At 41.8% G+C, this 24,350-nt stretch overlaps 1 protein-coding gene across 1 annotated transcript in view; it reads right to left on the reverse strand.

Annotated features, from left to right (window-relative positions):
* Positions 1–14,620, reverse strand: part of st18 (ST18 C2H2C-type zinc finger transcription factor) — a 417,712-nt gene extending 403,092 nt beyond the window's left edge. The window contains exons 1-2 of the mRNA XM_043688314.1: positions 14,432–14,620; positions 6,406–6,519 (exon numbers count right to left, since the gene is read on the reverse strand). The gene's annotated coding sequence lies outside the window, so the exon portion shown is untranslated. The remainder of the gene's footprint in view (positions 1–6,405; positions 6,520–14,431) is intronic.
* Positions 14,621–24,350: the final 9,730 nt, after the last annotated feature.

A 24,350-nucleotide genomic window follows, 5' to 3' on the forward strand; every position in this document is an offset into this window, starting at 1 on the left:
GGCTGGTACAACTGCAGCATTTAAAAGGCATTTGGATGGGTATATGAATAGGAAGGGTTTGGAGGGATACGGGCCGGGTGCTGGCAGATGGGGACTAGATTGGTTTGGGATATCTGGTCAGCATGGACGAGTTGGACCGTAAGGTCTGTTTCCATGCTGTACATCTATTTGACTCTATGACTCTATTTGTATCTGTAGCATTAAGAGTATGGTACTGGAAAAGCACAGCAGGTCAGACAGCATCCGAGGAGCAACAGAATCAAGGCGTTGGGCATAAGCCCTTCATCATTCCTGATGAAATGTTGATTCGTTTGCTCCTTGGATGCTGCCTGACCTGCTGTGCTTTTCCAGCACCATACTCTCGAATCTGATCTCCAGCATCTGCAGTCCTCTCTTTCTCCTATCCATAGCAATACATTAGATTAGTAATTCATTGAGTCCTTGTAGGTGCTACCCTACAATGTGGTGACCAGAGTTGCATGCAGTCCTCCACTTTTGGCCTAATAATACAAAGTTGCATCATAACTTCATACTGTTGTATTACATGTCTTGATGAATATGGGCATTCCAAAGTAGTCGTCTTAACCATTTTATCCATCTGACCTATTACGTTTGGGGAATCTGTGGATATGCACACCAAGATCCCTCTGATCTTCAGTACTTTCCTGGGTCCTACTATTAATAATGCAATCTCCTGCCTTGTTAGCTCTCCTAAAGTGCTTTACTTCACACTTTCCAAGATGAATTCAATTTAACATAGCTCTGCCCATCTGACAGTCCATTGATATCCTCCTGAGCTTTATGCTGTCCTCCTCACTATTTACCATGAATAATAATTTTCATGCCATCTTGAACTTTTTGATCATATCTCCTATATTTAAATCCTAGTCAAGAATGTACACCACCACAAACATTCTTCTGTCGTGGATGATCCACTGAGCCTCAGGGATGCCCAGTTTTGAGTTGCTAGCCCAATTCAAAATCTATCTTGTTTTTCATGCCGGTAGTGTCACAGAAACAGCAGGAGAGTATCATCACTGTGAAGATAGGATATTATACTGTTAAAGCAAGATCAAACGGTGAGGATGAGACTAAGTAGACTTTTCCCTCTTGTTGGTTCCCTCCCTGCTACAACCCAGTCTTGTAGCTTTGTCCTTTGGAACACAGCCAGCTGTCAATAGTGCTATTTCTGAGCACTCTTAAAGAGACATATTGAAACCCCCACTCAGAGTGCATTCTGCACCTTTGCCACCTATTACGTTTGTGGTTCACTAGGACCATAAATAGAACACGAGTTAGATGGACGGTAAACTTGAACAGGGAATACTTTATCATGCGTTGTCTCAGCTCCATAGTTGGTCTTAGATTGCCTGTTCAGCATTTGCCTCCGAGTCACCTGATCCACTCTCTTAAAGAGGTAGCACTCCAAGCTACAAACATAATACCTTTACTTCCATACTCCCCTTATCAATATATCCAATAGTTACAACTATTACACAAGCATTTTAGCTAACATTCTTGCAACGTCAGGAATATTTACAAAAAAACACTTGGAAAAAGAAAATAATACTTTTCAACATTATCAGGTTTTCAGTCTTTCAGGGGGATGATGGTCCCTCAAAGACCATCTCCTTGTCTCAGGAACCTTTTCTAGTTCAGTCTCCAAGACTTCTGAAAACTCCTGTTGTTCTGTAGTACGTGTCTCTCTGATAGGCTGTCATTGCACTGTGATCCTGCTGTTATCGCCTACCTGGGTATGGCCATACCTAACTCAGAGACAAATAACTCTGTCCACATCACTGTTAGTAGCTTCAGTTGTATGGGTTTGTGTTGAAGGCCACTAGCCAAATAGTCCCACAAGGTATCTTGGAGGAACCATCTGAATTTGATTTACTGCTAATCTCTTCAAGGCAGTCACAAATTAGATAATGGACTGTGATTCATGATGTCCCTATTTATAAAAACAGGAACATTCCTCAATCATTTGTGGCCTTGAAGCAAAATAACTCCCCAACACTTCACATAGTTCTTGTTATGTCTTCTCCGTGGGTTTCTTTGGTTGCAACAGACTCCTTAGAATCGTGCAGGCCTTGATCCCAACTGTATTCAAGAAAATCGGTATCATTATGTCTTCAGCTACTTTATTCATGATTAAATATGCATCAAAATGTTTGGTGTACAGTTTCAAACATGCATTCCCTTCGTCAAATGCTCCCATCATTCCAAATCAGCCACATGTTGTTTTCCCAACACTCGAGTCGAGTAGCCATTCACATTCCAAGTCCCCTCAGTGAACACTGTCCACATCAGCTGATCTCTCACTGAGTGTGTTAGTGTATCACTCTGCTCTGGCATCGACAACAGCCCGAGTCCCTCGTGACTGGTCTCCGTGATGAATTTGTTAAGCTCCTGGCTAAGTACTCACTCTTCACAACACAGAATCATTGTAGCGAAAGAACTGCGGATGCTGTAAATCAGAAACAAAAACAGAAGTTCTGAGGAAGGGTCACCGGACACCGAAACATTAGCTTCGATTTCTCTTCACAGGTACTGCCAGACCTGCTGAGATTTTCCAGTAACTTCTGTTTTTGTTTGTGATAGAATCATTGAATCCCTACAGTGTGGAAGCAGGCCATTCAGCCATTCATTGAGTCCAACCCACCCAAGAGCATCCCAACCCTACCCACCCTATTCCCGTAACCCTGCATTTTCTATCACTAATTCATCTAACAAGTACATTGCTAGACACTTAAGCAATTTAGCCTGGCTAATCCACCTACCCTGCACACCTTTCGACTGTGAGAGGAAACCGGAGCACCTGGAAGAAACCCACGCAGACCCGGGGGAAAGAGCAAACTCCACATACTCAAACACCTGAGGGTGGAATCAAACCTGGGTCCCTGGAGCTATGAAGCAGCAGTGCTAATCACTGAGCCACCATGCCAACCAGTTTTAGTAAATTCTGGCTGCGCACTCGCTCTTCACAATGATTTCCGTAAATCCTGGGTGAATACTTCCCTCTTCACAATGACTTCCATAAATCCTGGCTGAGTACTCCCTTCTTCAGCAGGCAGCTGTGGCCTGAGTCCCCTCATCACTGCTTGCCTTGACATTACCTCCACAATCCCGCGCCATTTTCGTAGTCTAGGTGACATCCTTCCTTCGACAAACAAAAACGGCATTTGCACGCGGTTTGTGTCCTGATCCCATTCTTGTCACCAATTATTATGTTTATGGTTCACTAGAACCATGAATAGTACATGAATGACGAATGATGAAAAAAACAGTAAATTACTGTGAAAGGCTTTTCCACTGTCAACATGATCTGGTTAGATCAGGTTATTAGTTTTGAACAGTTTAAGAAGATGAGGAAAAAAGGAAGATTTAGCTTAAAGGGAGTCCAAAAGTCCTGAGCCAGCTCATCATCAATGACATCTGTACCACCCTCCCTCCTCCACCGCCTCGTCATCATCTACGCTGGACACAATCAATGTTCAAGTTGTCACTCTTTAGGTGTCATCTTTCATTGCTGGGCTGATTCTCCTCCACCACTGCCTCGCTGCTGCCTGCACTGATCCCACCATTATCAGAGTTGCATCTCTCCTCTCGGGCCCACTTTGGTGTAGATGTGATCCACTCCTGTCACTGCTTTGACACTCCCAGTATGGGACTCGACCAACAACAAAGTTGCTGATCCTCAAAAGCATTCTTTTGCCATTGGGCCTACCTCACAAATGTCACTTTTGCTCATGTAGCAGTTACCAATTCTGATGTCAGGTCGCATGTTAATCCCGGAAAAGGTAATAAGAGCTCATTGGAATGTGCTCGGAGCTCACTGATCACCACCAAATGGTTCGCACTGGGATCCCTCATCACCACCAATGCCTTCCAAGCTCAGGACAAGAGGTTTAAGTAAAGGAAAAGAGAAGGAAACAATAAGAGAGAAAAAAAGAAAAGAAAGAAAAGAAAAGCGGTGGGAGCCGATGAGCCCTGGCTCAGGAACCTCTACTCCACTGCCATCTTGATGAAGTAGGTGGAGGGTAAACTTAAATGGAGAATACTTTATTGCTCCTCCTTTCAGCTCCACAGTCGGTCTTAGACTTCCTCCCTTTGCTCCTGCCTCCAGGTCACCTGATCTGCTACCTTAAAAGGGAAACAAACACCCAACTACAGACATAACACCACCATCAGAGCTTCTTCCAATTGGTGTTTAACACAGAAGAGTACTGATTCATTAGCCGAGGTGGATGGTGGTAATTTCCCTGTCCATGTGTGACCTGATGCCATGACATTTAGTCAGGACTTAATGTTGAGGACTTCTAGGGCAACGCATTTCTAACTGTATAGTACTTTGCTGCTAATTCTTTGGATCTGTCCTGGTGGGACATTATATAGTGAACGGTGATGATGGTGATGTTTGGAGTATTGTCTGCAAGGTATATCTGTGTATATCACAATGATAGACTGTTGCTTCACTAGTTTGTAGGAAACAATAGACAATAGACAATAGGTGCAGGAATAGGCCATTCTGCCCTTCGAGCCTGCACCACCATTCAATATGATCATGGCTGATCATCCTTAATCAGTATCCTGTTCCTGCCTTATCTCCGTAACCCTTGATTCCACAATCCTTGAGAGCTCTATCCAACTCTTTCCTAAATGGATCCAGAGACTGGGCCTCCACTGCCCTCTGGGGCAGAGTATTCCACACAGCCACCACTCTCTGGGTGAAGAAGTTTCTCCTCATCTCTGTCCTAAATGGTCTACCCCATATTTTTAAGCTGTGTCCTCTGGTTCAGCACTCACCCATCAGCGGAAACATGTTTCCTGTCTCCAGAGTGTCCAATCTTCTAATAATCTTATATGTCGCAATCAGATCCCCTCTCAGTCTTCTAAACTCAAGGGTATACAAGCCCAGTTGCTCCAGTCTTTCAGTGTAAAGTAATCCCGCCATTCCAGGAATTGACCTCGTGCACTCCCTCAATAGCCAAAATAAAAGAGAAAAAAAGAAAAGAAAGAAAAGAAAAGCGGTGGGAGCTGATGAGCCCTGGCTTGTGAAAGCCTTGGGATATACCTTGGGAAAGCCTTCCCAATTTTGGCACAAGTCCCTTGATGAAATTCACAGAGCCAGAAGGGTTGAGTTCCTCACTGTAACTTTTTGTGCCCAGTTGGTGCCAAGTGATTTGTCCAGTTTTATTCCTTTACAACTTTGAAGCTTTTAGATATCGCTGAGCACATTGCTGGTTCATTTCAGAGGTCATTTATGAGTCAACCACATTACTTTGAGTCTGGTGTCATATATACATTAGATAGGCAAAAGTGAGGACTACAGATGCTGGAGATTAGAGTTGAGAGTGTGGTGCTTGAAAAGCACAGCAGGTCAGGCAGCATCCAAGGAGCAGAAACATTCCTGATGAAGGGCTTTCGCCCGAAAAGTCGATTTTCCTGCTCCTTGGACACTGTCTGACCTGCTGTGCTTTTCCAGCACCACACTCTCGACTCATATATAGATCACTCCAGGTAAGGTTGGCAGATCTCTTTCCTTGAAATATATCAGTGAAGCGGATGTGTTTTTCATGACAATTGAAAAAGGTTTCATGATGACCACTAGTTTTGAATTCCCAATTTACTTACTGAACTTAAAATCTGCCAGCTGTCAGAGTGGGATTTGAACTAATTTCTTCAGTGCTTCATTATGTCAAGAATGCAATACATCAGCTCAAATGTAAGCAAGGTTGTTCAAATGGATCAGAAATTATAGGATTAGACCATTCAATGTATTTCCTGTCATCACAACCTGAGATATAATCATGTCATCATATACTGCTAAGAATGAAGACGAAGAGTATTAAAGTTTGAAGTGTCACTTTGACTAGAGTCAGATCTTGGGATTGTGTGTGAAAATGAATTTGAAGTAAAGATCCCTACTGGGGAGGCTGGAAGAGCCATACAGTACACCTCCGCACCTACTCCTAACATCTGTAAATTTTTAAAACACTGAAAATGTTATTCTTTTCATCGAACACTGCCATTACTTTTAGCTTGAGGAAAGTCGCTGGTGCAGATACCAAGCACCCCCACCACTAGTCCTCTCCTGACCCACTACTGTCACCCATCACCTTTAGGCAGGCGCCACAAAACTAGTCTCAGCCTCAATGGACTCACTTTCAGGAAATGGGCATGAAAATCCCACTGTATTACATTTCTGGCAGCACAGTGGGAGTTAATGATAGACCAGGTTATTGTGATTATTAATGTTTATTTCATAATATTTTCAGCAAAATGTTAGTGGCTCAGGCCTCAAGTCATGCACTTTTATAAATCATCTATTTTCTTCATCATAGAGTAATACCAGTATTTTTATTTCAAACATGAACAGTCAAGATTTAAAAAGCATTACTTTACCTTGCAATTTGTCTCATTTTCTGGTTCCACAAACTTCGGGTCAGTCTTGCTCTCCTTTAAATGTTTCTGAGAATTTACATCCAAATCTTTTAGAATTCTTCTTTCTCATTTTCCCTGCATTAACAAATAACAAATTAATAATTCAGCAACACAATGGGACTGAATTTTGATTAGGCAGACATCACGGTCAATTGGATGGGTGGCAGGAAAGAGGCTGTGCAATCCAATTACTTTATTGGAGACAAACCAAAATATCATGGGATTCAGATTTTTCACTCTGCAGTGGGAACCAGGATGACAGGGCATATGTTTTTGTAGAATAGACAGACTCCAGATATTGTACATAAAACAACATGTAAGGCTTAATTTTCCCATTTTTGATACAGTGTGAGATTTATGACGGCTGATCCACCATGGTGCAACAGTGACTTTTCCCACTGTTGCTCTTCATTGCATTAATTATGCAAATAACATATCTGCACCCATCTCACAGCATCATGAGAAAGAAGAGCCAGATGTACTCGCCACAGCTCGGACTTGTGACATTCACACCACTGGTGCCATCCTTAAACCCCAGTTGCAGACCACTTCAGAGGCTGCAAGCAGTACCTGTCTTTCACTCCTATGGTCCTGCATCACAGATAGAAAACTTAACAATGCACGCCATATAGGTTAGCAGCCTCTGAGTAAGTGAAAAGTGAGTGAACAACAAGTAATAAAACTAAGAGCCATAAAATGCTCTCTCATGCATCCCATGTGGATGTATGAGATCATGCATGGTCCTGCACACAGAATGATCTGACAGAAGCATGCATGTCATAAAGTGAAGACCTGAAGGGTTGAAGTGAGGTATGCATTGGTCCAAGAATCAGAATGAAGCTTTCCAACTTGCTTAGATGAGTGTAGTGGCTGGAGAGCATGTCAAGGCATTACAATGAACATGGAGTTGAATAAAGGCCCAGAGAAGCAAGTAGCAAGCTGCTGTCTCAAGGTAACTGCTCTGACTTCCATCTGGGAAGTGATGCCAGCTAGTTTCTCAATTAAAGAGAGGAACATTGAAAGTAGCTTAGAATTGGCAATACTATAACAAAACAAAGAATTGCAGGTACTGGAATGTCAAACAAATAAAAATAGAAATTGCTGCAGAAACTCAGACTTGTTGGGCCGAAGGGCCTGTTTCCACACTGTAATGTAATCTAAAATCTAATCATAACAAAACAAAGAATTGCAGGTACTGGAATGTCAAACAAATAAAAATAGAAATTGCTGCAGAAACTCAGCAGGTCTGGCAGTATCTATTGGGAGAAAACAGGGTTGATATTTTGAATCCAGTGACCCTTCTTCAGAACCTTTAGAGTCATTGGACTCAAATGTTAACTCTGTTTTCTCTCCACAGATGATGCCAGACATGTCGGGTTTGTCCGGCAATTTCTGATTTAGAAACAGTACAAGTTGGGCTAATAATGAAATAAAATGCATAGAAATAAGGTATTCCCTGCTTGATGGGAATTCTGAATTTGCTGTTTCAAACTTAAGTGGAAAAGAGGAAATCTTTTCTTTCAACATGAAGATTCTTGTCATTCATATTATGCCAATCAATGAAGCAGAAAACTCCACCATAAGAACTAGAAAGGCTACCATTCTATGAAAGTGGAGTTGGTATACAACCAGACAATAGCCATGATTCTTTAATTCTGAGGCAGTCTGTCCTCCATGGAGAACTAGAGACCACTCCTTGAATTCATGTCTCATCATTCTCCTCCATCACTGAAATACGCATGGAAGACATGAGTTATGGGCTCAACCGAAACAGTGTGTAACAAAAATCATCCACAAATATACTTTCACACAATACAGATTTAGCTATGCAAACAGAAATGAACTATTCCCATTTCTATTAATCCCCGTCTTACGGGTACCTCAGCATAGCTTAGTGCTCTTACACAGTGCTACCCTCCCTTGGTATAGCACAGCTGTTGTGAGGATTGTTGTGGATTTTCGCTTCAGCTGGATGGGAGACCAGTGAAGGGAGAAATGTTTCAATCGTATAGTTGCAGAATGCAAGTACTTTTCATTTGTAATCATATCATAGTAAATATGAAATGCACACAGCGCACAAATATTTAGGGTTCATATGCTGGTCAACAACAATATCTACCTTGTCATCGGTCCTTGAAGAGTGCTCAGAGACAACTTAGAGAAGTAGATGGTATCACCTTGTAAAGTGGTGGTTCTATCCACAATTAACATAGTTCATGTGTCATTTCTCAGGGTATGGGACACAGAGCCTATTCCCTCTGCAACTGCACTGTGAAAATTATGAAATACACTAGTGAATAGGCAAGTTATGCTGCAGCTTTATAGAACTTCAGTTAAGCCGCACTTAGAATATTGTACACAGTTCTGGTCACCACACTCCAGAGGATGTGAATGCTTTGAAGAGGGTGCAGAAAGGGTTTACTAGGATGTTGCGTGGTATTGGAGATTTTAGCTATGAAGAAAGATTGGATTAACTGGGTTTATTTTCTACTGGAATGCAGGAGGTTGAGAAGCAACCTGATAGAAGATTGTGAATGGCATGGATAGATTGGAAATTAGGAGGCTTTTTCCTAGGGTGGAGGATTGAATTACTAAGAGACATAGGTTCAAGGTGTGTGTGTGTGTGTGTGTGGGGGGGGGGGGGAGGTGAGGTGATTAAACAGATGTGGGAAGCAGGTTTTTCACACAAAGGGTGGTGAGTGCCTGGAACATATTGGTAGAGAGGTGGTGAAAGCAGCATTCAAGGAGCACGTGGATGAATACATGAATAGGAAGTGAATAGAGAGATACGGATCCTGTAAGTGAAGACTGTTTTAGTATGGAAGAGCAAAATGTGTTGGTGCAGGCGTGGAGGGCTGAAGGGCCTGCATTATTCTTTATGCTTTTTTGTTCTTGGATGCAAAATAACTTTGTTAATGTCGGGCAGGGATTAGAAAAGTTCAACGTGCACGATGTAATTTCAATGTATTACTCTGTGTTGGTCACTCAGCAGGGGCAGCACTTCTAAGTAGGCAGCTTGACATTTATCTTGGTTAATGATAAGTATGTAAGTTAGCTCACTGAGCTGGAAGGTTATTTTCAGACCATGTTATGGTAACATCATCAGTGAGACTGTCCGGTGAAGCACTGGTGGTAAGTCGCGCCCCTCTATTTATAGGTCTTGGTTTCTTAAGGTGGGTGATATCATTTCTGGTTTTCTTTTCAAGGTATGGTAGATAGGATCTAAGTTGATGTCTTTATTGATGGAGTTCTGGTTAGAATGCCATGCCTCTAAGAATTCTCGTGCATGTCTTTGTTTCACCTGTATGTGTGTTGTCCCAGTCAAAGTGATGTCCTTCTTTGTCTGTATGTATGGAAACCAGTGATAGCGGGTCATGTCTTTTGGTGGCTAGTTGGTGTTAATGTATCCTGGTGGCAAGTTTCCTGTTTGTTTGTCCATTTAGTGTTTTTTACACTTCTTGCATGGTATTTTGTAAATGACAGTTTTGCTGGTAGTATCTAATGGATCTTTTAGGTTCGTTAGTCACTGTTTAAGTATGTTGGTAAGTTTGTGGGCTATCATGATGATGTTACCTAGTCATGGTGAAGACACGGCTTAAAACAAACCTTCCAGCTCAGCGAGCTAACTTCCATAAATTATCTTGGTGTGTAATGACATTTTAAAGATGCCATGCTTATCAGGGATGCTAGTCTTTCCTGGGATATGCAGTCAGTGATAAGTTATTCCAGCTACGACTAGTGGTAGAATCAGGCTAGAATTGTATAGAAAGCCTTAGGGTTTTCCCTAATCCTACCAACTAAGGACCTTTCATGTCCCCTCCTTGCTGCTCTTAGCAGTCAGTGATAAGTTATTCCAGCTACGACTAGTGGTAGAATCAGGCTAGAATTGGACCTGAGAGTGAGATAGATAGTTAGTGAAGTATCGTGGGATGACATGATGAGAAATCTTGCTAGTCTTCATGGAAACATGACAGAAAAAAATAATATCAGCTTAGGCTCATCTCAGGCCCAAATCACACAAAGACTTACAATGATTATGATTCCCGATATTAGTTGACCATTGTGAACCTGTTCTCTTTGGCCATATTGTCATGATTTAATTGCACTTTGAATTGATCATTTCTGTACTATGAGTTTATTAAACTTTTCCCACATCTTGTCCAGATCCAGAATTTTATTTTTGTTGTCTTCCCTCGGGTTAAAATGTCTCAACTTTTCCCATGTAAGTATGCTATTCTTGTAGTATGCAAGGTTAGCTGAGGTATAAATCACTTTATACAGCTATCCATGTCTTTATTGATAAAAGTAACTTCTTACTGTGTATTTCCAACAGACGGCTGTAGCCATTGGTTGAACATTCAAGAAACTTAGTAAGAATCATTAAACCATAAAATTTGTGCCAATACTAAATGTATAAAGTGTATGCTGCAATGTCCTACCATTTGACAAAAAACTAAAGCAGTGAAAGACAAATCATACATGGAAACATGAGTGAGGAGTAGGAGTAGGCCATTTGGTCCATTGAGTCTGCCCCAACAATTAATACAGAGCTGAAAATGTGTTGCTGGAAAGAAGGGCTCATGCCCGAAACGTCGATTCTCATGCTCCTTGGATGCTGCCTGACCTGCTGCGCTTTTCCAGCAACACATTTTCAGCTCTGATCTCCAGCATCGGCAGTCCTCACTTTCTCCAACAATTAATACATTCAGGCAGATGTGACTGTGCCCTCAAATACACATCCCTACCTAACCATGGTAAAATTTGAATCTATCTAAAAATAGTCAATGATTTCACCTTCAATGCTCTCTAGGAAAGTGAGTTCTGCAAACTCCCAAACCTCTGAAAGTAAAAAGTTTGTTCTCAATTCCACCTTTAATAGGTGACCCTTTATTTATAATCTATGTCCCCAAGTTCGAGTTTCTCCTATCAGAGGGAGTAACCTTCAGCATTTACCCTAGTAAATGCCCCTCAGGATCCTACTCTTCCAAAGATCTCTGGCATAATTAATGACAATTTGATTCACTCCAAGTGATATCAAGAAACAGCTGTTACTGTATAATCTAATGGCTATGAGTCCTTACAACAATAACACTGATGAGTCATGCTCCAGAACGTGCCATACTCCTAGCTAAGTTGTTCCAGTATAGCTACAATACGGGCACCTATCAGTATGGAAAGTTGCATAAGTATGTCCTTAATACCAAAGAATGGCAAATCAAAACTAGCCAATTACTGGTCAACACTTGACATCAATAAAGTGATGGAAGAGATCATTAATAGTATTATCAGGCAGTATGTGCTTAGCAATAACCTGCTCACTGATGCTTAGTTTGGTTCTGCCAGGGCCACTCAGCTCCTGATTTCATTACATCCTCAGCTCAAACATGGAAAAAAAAGAGTTAAATTCCAGTTAAAGTAGCGTCTTATACCCAAGCATCTTCAGCTCTTTCATTAATGATATTCCCCATAGTAAGGTTAGAAGTTGGGGATATTTACTCATTGCACAATGTTCACAATCATTCACAACTCCTCAGATAGTGAATTGGTCCCTGCCCAAATGCTGATAAGTTGCAATTAGCATTTGTGTCACAAGTCACAGGCAATGGCCATCTTTCATAAGAGAAAATGCAATGTTGTTTTTCACTTCAGCACTTTCAGAATTCAACACTGAGTTCAAAAGCTTTAAAACATGAACACGGTTCTCTATTTTGATTATATCATCCCTCCCCGCCCCATGACTTGTTGGATTTGCTCTCAGGAAAGCTGACCAATTTTCTCCTATTCAAGCCTATCATTAACACTTATTTTATATTGCAACCTTTAATTTACCAGCACGAGCACCTCCTTTGGCATCCTCACTAGCTGTTCCATTCGCTGGTCCTTCTCCTTTGTCAGCAGCATAAAAGGTGTCATTCAGTTCCAAAGAATAGTGACTAGACTCAAAATGTTAACTTTGTTTCTATCTCCACAGTTGTAGTGAGATATCTATCTCTAGCATTGAGCATTATCTGCTTTTATTTCTGATCTGCAGTCAAGTAACACACCTCCTAATTCTCTAAAACCTGTTCATCATCTACCTGACACAAGCCTGAAATGTGATTGTATACTCCCACATGTCTGAGTATAGCTTGAATAATAATCAAGAAGCTTGACTCCATCCAGAGCAAAGCAACCGGCTTGATTAGCACGACACCCTTAAGCATCCACTGTCTCCACAACTGATGCTAAGTAGCAGCAGGATGCCATTTGTAAGATGCACTGCAGAAACTCATCAAAGACCTTCCAAATCCACTACCACTTCCACCTCAAGGATAAGGGCAGGTGAAAACCACTGCTAGCGAGTTTTGAGAAGATTTGTAGCTCAGGTTGAGGTTCTGGATATGGGTTTGCTCACTGAGCTGGAAGGTTCGTTTTCAAACATTTTCATCACCACACTAAGTAACAACATAAGTGAGGCTTCAGATGAAGCACTGGTTGCATGGCCCGCTTTCTATGTATGTGTTTAAGTTTCCTTGGTTGGATGATGTCATTTTCTGTGGTGGTGTCATTTCCTGTTCTTTTTGTCAGTGGTGGTAAATGGCATCCAAGTCAATGTGTTTATTGATGGAGTTCCAGTTGGAATGCCATGCTTCTAGGAATTCTCTAGCATGGTGACAAAATGTCTGAAAACAAACGTTCCAGCTCAGTGAGCAAACCTACATCCAAAACCACTACTACCTGCAAATTCCCTTTCAAGCCACTCACCACCCAGACCAGGAAATATATTACCATTCCTTCAGTATCATTGGGTCAAATCTTTGAATTCCCTCCTTAACAGCATTGTGGGTCATGTGGTTCAAGAAAGCAGCATCCTAAATTAGGTTCAGGTTATTATTGTTGAAGCCTACATCTCCTGAATAAATTAAAAGATTATTCTGATAAATCCAATGGATACAGGCTCAGCCAATCTAACCTTATCTCATAAAATGACCCCCTCTCCAATCCCACATATGAGTTGAATTTTATGTCCATAGGCCAACAGTTCTGTGAGGAAAGCCTGTGGAATGGTACTTTAAGCAGAGCTCCGAAAGCATCAGAGGCTGAGAGGTAACCTTGCAGAAGTTTATAAAATCACGAAGAGCATCAATAAGATGAATAGTCTCGGTCTTTTCCCAGGATAGGGTAGTTCAAAACTAGAGGGTACAGGCTAAAGGTGAGACGGGAAACATTTAAAAGGGACCTAATGAGACAACTTTTTCACACTGAGAGTGGTGTACGTATGGAATGAGCTGCCAGTGGAAATGGTGGAAGCTGGTACAATTATATTTAAAAGGCATCAGGGATGGGTACATGAATAGGAAAGGTTTAGAGGGATATGAGCGAAATGCTTGCAAATGGGTCTAGATTTACTTAGGATAGCTGATCGGCATTGACGAGTTGGACTGGAAGGTCTGTTTCCATGCTGTACAGCTTTATGACTCTATGACTCTATAACAACTAACGTCAATTCACCATTCTGGGGTTTCACATTATTTGATCGTCCTGCAATTAGCTTAGTTTCTAATGTCTTGAAAAACTGCTTCTAGTATTCCTCATCTGTTCACCCATTTAAAATTCTAAACAATCCTTTATTTCAGTAAGTCAGCAATTCTTTATCATCAAGAGTTTTCATTCTACTGATAGTCTGTCCAACTACAGTGGGAATGAAAACAAACAACTGCAAATGCTGAAGATTTGAACTAAAAACAGAAATTGCTGGGCGAAACTCAGCAAGTCTGGCAGCATCTATGGAGAGAAAGCAGGGTCAACGTTTTGAGCCCATGTCCACGGATGCTGCTGAGCCTAAGTTTCTCCAGACATTTCTGTCACAGCAGATGTATTTGTTCCAGTCAGTTCCTTGGAAGATGAATAATCTGGCCGCTCCGATTTTCAAACGGTCTGGATGGCAGTTTAATATTGATCACAGTGTTGTCAACCAAAACGGAAACATAAAAGTGTATTCACTTACATTCTCGAGAGTATATCCAACTTTTAAAGTCACCAGAGTTGTTGTCCATCTGTTACTTTGAGACACAAGTTGTTTACATCACGCCCTCCAGTGGCTGCGGAGGTGAGAAAGCGCTTCTACCTGGTCTCAGTATGATTTCGGAAAAAAAAAGAGGGAACGGTTCTTACGTTAATATAATGTTTACACAGCTTCCCGACCTGCCTGCCTAAAGTCGAGAGCAGCCAGATCTTCCCTCAGTCCAGTTCTGAACAAGTTGAGCGCGGTTGTGACGGGAACAATGTTTTATACACAAGAGAGAAATAGAACCGAAACAACAGCCCACCTGATGAATACAACCCTCAGTCTATCAGAAGAAAAATGAAAAAAGAACTTTGAAACTTTGCTGCTTCCAAACTTTTACAATAAACAATAAAAATGATGAGCGTTGAGGGTCACTGGCCGAAACAATAATTCTCATTTCTCTCCACAGATGCTGCCAGACCTGCTGAGCTTTTCCAGCAATTTCTGTTTTTGTTTGTAATAAAAATACAGAAGTGTGTACACACAAGAATTGTTTTAGAAAATCTAATTCATTAATCCATGTGGTTGGTGCAAAAATAAAATGACCATTTAAAAACAATAGTTTTGTTTTAAAAAATCAAAATCCTATTACTTTTCTTTAAGATCGAAAGGTGTCAGACAATTCGGCTCAAGGTTAAACTGCGATTTATAGCTTTCAAACAGAAAGGTAGTCTATTTCCTTCTCGGTCAAATCTGAACGAATCACCCAGCAAAAGGCTTTCGGGGGCCTGTGCAATTGCAAATTGGAGGGATGTCAGCCTTGGAGAGCTGGCAGCGTATATGTATCCAGTTCAGGGTCAGAGCATCACTTTCCACACCGTAAGACTCGGAATCTGTTCTCACTCCTCCGGGTGTTTGTCGAGTCACAGTCGGTCGGGCATCTCTCAGAACTCTCAAACTTCATGTTCCTCTGTCTGATTCGCGGTCCCTACTTTTATTATCTCAATCTGCCTAACCTTATCGATCCCCTTCGATTCTCCTCTTCAAATTCCCTCTCAGTAGTTGCATTGGGGTAGTCCTTGTCTGCTCCTGATTCTGGTGGTCTCTGCACCTTTTAATTTGCATCTTAATGCCGTTCCCTTCCAGGTTCCCCCTGCTTGCTTTTTTTTAGAATTTCTGTCTCCGAATGCCAGACTTTCTACCCATCGCTCCTTGGGTTTACTGCTGCCCAAGTACCTGCTTTTTTTTTTCGGGGCTAAGACATCGCACCTATTATTAATCTTTTTTGCACCTTTTAATTTGCATCTTAATGCCTTTCCCTTCCAGGTTCCCCCTGCTTGCTTTTTTTTAGAATATCTGTCTCCGAATGCCAGACTTTCGACCCATCGCTCCTTGGGTTTACTGCTGCCCAAGTACCTGCTTTTTTTTCGGGGCTAAGACATCGCACCTATTATTAATCTTTTTATATTTGTGTCGGATCCTTTTCATCTCCTGCCAATCTGGTTCGATTTTCCACGTTTCCCATCACCAATGCTCTCCGGTACAACCGTTTATGTTTATCCCGTCCTTGTCTGATGTGGAGTGTGGCACTGTCCCTATTATACCCTTTGATTCTCCGCGTTTCCTCAGTTTCTGCTTCTGTCTGCATTAAGCCTTGCGTCTCAATTTCTGTCTGGGTCTCTGACCAGTCCTCCCGCGCTCTGTCTCTCAGTTCTACTCTCTGCACTCTGTTCCATCCAGAGCAAACCAAATTCGCAAATTGATCCTGATGTTTAACTAAAGTGCAAAAGATGCTTTACATTGATTTCTTTTAAAAAAAACAAACTTACTGTGTGCATGCAGAAGTAGTTCTGGGTGTGGTTTAGCGGAAGAAGTTACAGAGTTTGTTCTGTTAAACTTTTTTTTGTTGAGTGACTTCAGGCAAAACTTCACAACAAACTTTGTGCACCATGTGACTAAACTCAGTTGTCTGTAAACTCAGCACCAACGACTTTCTTTTCATTCTGACTTTTTTTTGTCAAACAGGTTTACTTTGAATTCACTCATCCCATCCCAGACAAGTGCAATAGATTGATGTTTTTGTTGGGTTTTTTTTAGAAAACTTTTACAATTTCAATTCCGGGTTCCTGCAGGAAACCACATAAAAGTTTACCATAAACATTTGTTTTTCAGCTGGACCGGTTCAGTGTGCATTCACACACACTTCTCTTAGGAGTTACTTCTAGGTCCAGGGAAGAAGTCAGAATGAATCAAGGTGAAAATTTATGACAACTGCCACTCCCAAACAAAACAAGTACCTTATTAAAAAAACCGGAAGAACTGCGGATGCTATAAATCAGAACAAAAACTCAGCAGGTCTGGCAGCATTTGTGGAGAAGGGTCACCGTCTCCGAAACGTTAACTTTGATTTTTCCTCACAGATGCTGCCAGACCAGCTGAGCTTTACCCCAACTTCTGTTTTTGTTTAAAACGAGTATCTTTACCGTGCTAACGTTAAATCCAACATTTAACTCCAAAGAAAATCCCATATGTTGGACAGAGTCGTTGATCGTTGTAAAATGTTTTCTATCGTTTTCTTCTTAGGCAATGGAAGTTCTGTGTTGTTTAGGCTGAAATATTCAAAACAATGAAAACCGCAGCAGAGTGAGAACGTCAGGCTTTCATGTTCGAATACAAACGCTGACATTTTCTGCTCATTTGCAATTGTCAACTGAAGGAAACTTGTCAACATGAAAAGTCAAATCAGAATTGAAGTGGAATCCGTGATCATATTTGCATTGCACTATTTGCATAATACCAAGGTTGTTTCTATGGTTTGTTTCTAGCTTTAACTTGGCAATTTAATAATAATAATGGGTTAAATTTGATAATAGGATCAAATACAGAGTGTTGTTGGTGGGACCACTGCCTTCTCAGAAGGATATAAAATACTAATGTTGCAAGGTTCAAATGACAGGGTACTACATTATTGTTTGAGCACATACAATTCGTAACCAATTCACGACAAATAAGTTAAAAAAAAGGAACATGGCTACTTGGTTACAGACAGTAGTGCAGACAGAAACTACTGCTTCTTTTGAGAGACACTGTACAGTTTAAATACTTCAAGCAGAGAAGGTTGTGAGAGAGAGTTGGATGTTGGGTAACACTCCAACAATGGGCCAAATGGCACCCTGGTTGCAAAGCTGCATGGTTATACCATAAGAACCAATACATGAAATAAACATACATAATGAATTACAACCACTTAAAGAAGCACTACAACAAAAATCAAATTCTCAAAAAAACTTGCAAAATTTACCTTAAGATTTAGCAGAAAAATGATGTTCTTGAGCACCCCTGTGGTAACCATCAATTGTGGAAGCCCTCAAGCAGTATCAGGGGCCATTGCATGCTTCTTCTCCAGGTCCATCAAGGTGTGGACATATCCACAGAGATGCAGCAGGCAGTTGAATGAAGTCGTCCCACTCTACTGACTTGACATGTTTAAGGCTTCCTTGAACAGGCCTAGGAACAGATCCAAAAGGAGGTCCTCCTGATTCACCTCCCACCTCAGGAGTCAGTTAGCTCAGTTGGCAATGTAGAGTGATGCCAACAACACATGTTCAATCTTGTACTGGCTGAGGTAACTATGAATTGTCCTGCCTTCTCAACATTGAACAAAATGCCACAATCTTGCAATTTGTCAGCAAGAGTTTCTTACACCAAGACTGGAAGCTTCTGTATCCTACAGAAATGGGTCTGAGGGTAGAATGAAGTAGTTTTACACAGAAATTACACAGGTCAGCAAGCTAATGTTTTCCTGCCTCAGAACTATCATCTGGGAGACAGTCCATCTCCTGCAGAGGCTGCTTGCCTAGTAATCGGGGATTTGGTGATGGGAGAATGGATAACCAATCCGTAGAATTATCTACCCACTTTTGGTATGATTAGGACTCAGCAGGGACCCCACTGAGCAAGAGTTTTCCCCCACTGAGGTGAAGTCCAGCGGTGACAGTAACCTGGCAACTAGCCTGTCGGCTCACAAGGTCATTGTTTAATCCTCAGCCTAGATCCACAGCTGCCAACACTGGTGGAGCTTTCTGTCTATAGTGGTGGTCTGGAGCTGCCTCTACTTATTTAACTAAATCAAAATAAAAGCAGCTTCACTGTCTCTGTTTGATAGTGGCTGTGCTTGTGGGGCTGCCTTCTGATGAGTCTGTAATCTCAGACACTCACTCATCATCCTTAAGTATCTCTTAAGTGACCGCTTCTGGGATGATCTCCCAGGCAGCTATAGGAATGGGACCAAGGAATGGTGCCTACCTTCCATTATTTCTCAAAGCAAATAATATTCTGTGCCCAGATCAGACATGCATGCCTGCATAATTTCTGATAGTTGTGGGTAGGGCATGATAGTATGTGGAAAAATCACCGACATGTGGTCTCAGTGGGAGGCTGATGCTGAAGAAGCACTGCAGGTCAGGCAGCATCCAAAGAGCGGGAAAATCAACGTTTCAGGCAAAAGCCCTTGCTTTTCCAGCACCACACTCTCCACTGTAATCTCCAACATCTACAGTACTCACTTTCACTCAGTGGGAGGCTGCTCATTCGAATAAAAAACTGGAAAATTACCAGTTATCATCAAATCTAAATTAGGTTCCATCATGTTGCCATCCTCGCATCACTGCCACTGGGAAAATTGTTCATGGGCCCAGCTGTCAAACTTTAAAAGGATTCAATAACTGTTGTACTTGGCCCCTTTAAGAATGAATTTGGAGGGAGAGGTCATACCTGCTAGTCAACTCAGGGACCTACCTGAGCCAGACAGTGGAGATTTGCCCAGCAGTTGATTGGGGAGTTAAGCATGTAAGAATAACATAATTTGTTCTGTAATTAAGTATTATTGATTGTACTAAACCATTGTGTTCTATAAATTAATAACAGTCAAGCTTTGAAGTTATTTCATTGGCAAGGTTATAAAGAACAGCTGGTCAAATTGCAAAAAATAAAAGTCAGAAAAGTCCAGAAGAGAACATTCAAATACCTCTTTTTGGAAAATTAGAGCCATTCAATCTGGCGACCGAAGATTTGGCCTAATATAATAACAAAAGATAATAGCTCAGTTGTCTGGATAGCTGGTTTGCAGTGCAGAATGACGCTAGCAGTTTGGGTTCAATTCTCACATTGGCTGAGGTTATCATGAAGGACTCTACTTTGCAATCTCTTCCCTCACCCTTAGGTTAAACGGTGACCCTTAGGTTAAACCACCACCAGTCATCATTCTTTAATGAGAAGAGTAGGGCTATGGACAAAGTGAAATGAGAAGAGTAGGGCTATGGACAATGTGAAGAATGCTTAAAACCCTTCTTCTGTGTGAATGAGATAGAGGGGGAAGAGAAACATGGAGTGATTTTCTTAATTGCATGTGAGGCACAGACGTATTCTGATTCAAAGCTTATTGTCTCCAGATGCTCCAATTTCAAACCATTCACAGGGTTGGAGTCAGAGTTACTCAAAGGGTACTACCACCCCAATCCCCTAGTAATATCACAGCACTAAAAGGTTAATTCAATGAGGACAGCCCCACAGAAGACCATTGCATCTTTCAGGAAAGGCTCACAGAGATTCCAGAGCATTGCACTTTTGGGTCTGCAGAGTAATAGATTTTAAAAGGTAATTGGAAATTGCATCAGCCATGGACATCACTGAGAAGGGAACCCAGGACCTGCAAGATGCTCCAAGCAGTGCAGTCCATGAATTAGGAAGGGAAAATATTAGCAGTAGCAGCACCCAGTATGAATGCACTGGTCCAAGCAAGGAAATCAATATGGAAATTGGAAGCTCCAGAAATTACACGAGACTAAACTAACAGCCTTGCATAGATTCTGAATGTGCAGAGTATATAGATGTAGTTGAAGCCACCATCCTCCTTCCCAAGACCTGTATAGAATTAGGGAAACTAAATGCTTCAGATGACAAAAGGGAGATTTGAGGCGTAAGTGTAATTGAACAATACAGCATCAGTGTATCAAATGGAATTTAGACGTGAGGCAGGCTGGACAGTTATGCCTCCACAATTCCCTTATGTGGTCCACACCGCCCCCACACTGACCCACCCTCTATTCCCAGCACCTCTCTTACCGCCGCAAGAAGTATAAGACCTGTGCTCACACCTCTCCCATCACTTCCATCCAAGGCCCCAAAGGATCTTTTCACATCCGACAGAGATTTTCTTGCACATCAAAACACCTATCTACTGTGTCCGTTCCTCTCAATGTAGTCTCCTCTACACTGGGGAGACAGGGCATCAACTAGTGAAACATTTCAAGTAATGTCTCTGGGACACACGCATCAAACAGCCCTGCCGCCCTGTGGATGACCACTTCAACACCCCCTTCCACTCTGCCAAGGACATGCAAGTCCTGGGCCTCCTCCACCACCAATTCCAAGCCATCCAACGACTGGAGGAAGAACACCTTATCCTCCTCCTTGGGACCCTTATTGACTTTACCAGTTTCCTCATCTCCCCTCCCCCACCTCATACCAGATTCAACCTTCAACTCAGCACCCTTGAACTGTCCTACCTGTCCATCTTCCTTCCCACCTATCCTCTCCATCCTCCCCTCCTACCTATTGCTATCCTCATCTGCATCTACCTATTACCTTACTAGCTACCTTACCCCCACCCCCTATTTATCTGTCAGCATCCTCCCCTCCCCTGACATTCCTGATGAAGGACTTATGCCTGAAACGTCGATTCCCCTGCTCCTCGGATGCTGCCCGATCTGCCATGCTTTTCCAGCGCCACACTTTTCGACTGTCAATAATGTGAAGGTGAGTAAAGTGGCTGTGATCACTGTGAGATTATTGACAGGTGGAAAGGTATTACAGATGGAAGGTGGACACTTGGGCCTCTGCTACCATTGTGCGGGAACAAACCTACTAGTAGGTTTAAGAAGGGGCCCACCCCTGATGTTGAAGAGCCCTAGGACCAGGCTGGCATCATATATGAGAAAGGTGGTTGTGGTAATAGGTGTAACAGTAGCTCTGGTGAGCTACTGAAAGCAACCCATTCTGCTGCCTTTAGTGGAGAGAAAGCGCAGTCAATGTTTTGGGGCAAGTGACCCATCTTCAGAACTGATTGTAGCGCGGAAAAGAATGGGTGGTGGGAGGGGGACAGAGTATAGCCCAGAGAAAGAGAAAAACAGTTGGGCAGACAAATGAATAGGTAAAGGTCAGCATGGAGAATGAACAGCTGCTAATGGGGAGCATTAGTGATGACAAGACCTGGTGACAGCCAGGGATTGGGATAAGGAGATGGGAGAAGATGCTCAGGCTCTAAAATTATTGAACTCAATATTGAATCTGGAAGGCCACAGGTTCCTGAGAATCAGGGAATCTTCGAGCTTGAGTTGAGCTTTGCTGGATAATGACAGCAAGTTTGAAAGAGATATTGATCAGGGAGTACAGTGGCATGTTAAAATGGCAGGCAACTGGAAGCTCAGAGATATTTTTGCAGACCGCATGTGAACCTAGAAGTCATGTCTAGATTTTCAGATCTAGGCCTGCCCCCCCATGCATCCTTGGAGATGGTCAAAATTGAGTTGATAAGGTCGGAAAAGCTTGGTATCATTCAACTAATATGATTTGCAGAGTCGGCAGCATCCATTGTGTCAGTAATGAAACCTGATGAAACCATTCCTATATATGGGGATTATAAGCTGACAGTGGACTCGGTCTCGAAGCTGGATAAGCACCCCATTCCCAAAATTGAAGATCTATGTGCAAAACTGGATGAGTGTAAAACATTCGCTAGATTTGATATAAGTCATGCCTCCCAGCAGCTGGAGCTGGATAATACCATGAGTGAATGGGTTAAAATGTATAAAAGCTTGTACTAATGACCTACTTACCTTTTGGAGTTTCATCAGTATGTGCTATACTATGCAGAACTGTGGAAAGTTTATTGCAAGACTTGGTGGGTGTTGTTGTGTACTTGGATGTTGTATTAGTAATGGAACCTACTGAAAGGGAGCACTTGTTAAATTTGAAAGAAGTATTAAGGAAATTCCAGGAAACAAGAATGCACCTCAAGAACAAGAAGTGTTCCAGGCTAGTGAGATAGTTGACTTGTTGGATGCATAAGGGTTGCACCCCATGGAGTAGAAGATAAAAGTAATCAAGGAGTCACTGGTCTTTTGGGTTATCTCTGAATTCCCATCTTTTCTGGGGTAGTTTACTACTTTGGGCAAGTTGTTCTTCCAATATAGTCTACAATAGTAGCTCCACTGTATGTTTTATTAAAGAAACACCAGATATGGTTTTGCAATCCAGATAATACTACATATGATGCATTCCCACATGATGTTGGGGTACTTTTATCCCAGAGAATGAATGATTAGTCATACAGACCTTTGGGATATGTGTTGAGAACCCTTAACAGATACAGAGAATAGATATTCTAAATTGAGAGACAGGGCCTAGCAGTCATTTGTGGCCATTCAGTTGGGTCCTACTAGGCCCTCTCTATATTGGAGACATTTCTATGTATTTGTAAACATTTCAATATATCTATATGGGGGATGTTTCACTGTAGTAACAAACTACAAGCCACTGTTGGGTTTATTCATGGGTAATAAGGCAATTCCAGTAATACCTTTCGCTCAATTACAGCGTTGGTAATTGCTCAAGGCAGCTTATAAGTACACCATTAAATATCATCAGGAAATACAAAAAGCCAATGTAAATGCCCTGAGTTGTATTCCCTGCTAGAGATGGGTACACCCCACACAATACCAGATGAGATAAGAATGTCTGTAATTTTTCCAGACAGTTTGGCTCAACAAATTAAGTACTAGACTAATAGCGACCCATTGTTGTCAGAGGTGAAATTGATTACATTGTATGGTTGGCAGAACAAAAGACTTTCAGAAGAAGTGAAGCCTTAGCAGATCAGGAAAAATAGCTTAAGTGGACATGGAGGTAAGTAGAATGATAAAGAAGGTGTATGGCATATTTGCCTTTATTGGTTGGGGAATTGTGGGACCATTTATGGGCACAAAGGTTTTGTTGTTACTAGACAATTCAAAGCAGATGGAGGCATTTAAGTGGATAGAGATGCACATCTATGTACCACAATTGAAAACTTGCACTAGTGTTTCATATTTCACAGGTATGAGAGGTCCTTGTTTCAGACACTGGAACAAGTTTTACCGATGACAAGTTGCAGAAATTTATAACTTATAACAGAATAAAACATATCAAAAAGACACTGTACCATCCTTTATTCAATGGACTGGCCAAGACAGCAATGTAGACTTTCAAGATTGGCTTGCAGAAGCAACCACCCACATATTTAAATACCAAGTTGACTCAGTTCCTGCTAACATATAGAATCACCTACACACAATCTCTGGGATCTTTCCACCTGAGTTACTGATGGGTTGTCAATTGAGGACCAGGATAAGCTTGGTGTGCCCAAATTTCTTGGGAAGGGTGGAAATAAAAGAGGAGCCATGATTTGTTTAAAAATGCCAAGCATTCAAGGTAGACGATCAGCATTCATGAAGAATTTTGTTGATAGACCATATTGAGTTCCAGGAGTTGTGGCTACAACAGGGCTGGTGTTCTATGAGACTAACACACAAGACAAGATTTTTAAAAAAGCATGTAGACTACTTGCTCAAAGAAGAGCCTTCCCAAGAGCCAGTGTCATGATCTGTTCCAATGGTGCCAGTGGATAGCATTGTACGTTGCCTGGGGAATGGAATGTCAGATCAGTGAGTAAAAGGCCAGACTGCCATCCTGCAGGAAACAGAGGAAAGAACAGAAGGTGAAACAATGACACAAGGAACAAGTTCTTGTGAAATAAATCCAATAGTAGCCAACTCATTAGAACAACTTCAGCCAGTTGAGCTATGTTGCTCTTTGGGAATGA

Source organism: Chiloscyllium plagiosum, chromosome 4 (genome assembly GCF_004010195.1).
Source record: "Chiloscyllium plagiosum isolate BGI_BamShark_2017 chromosome 4, ASM401019v2, whole genome shotgun sequence".
NCBI classification, from domain to species: Eukaryota; Metazoa; Chordata; class Chondrichthyes; order Orectolobiformes; family Hemiscylliidae; genus Chiloscyllium; species Chiloscyllium plagiosum.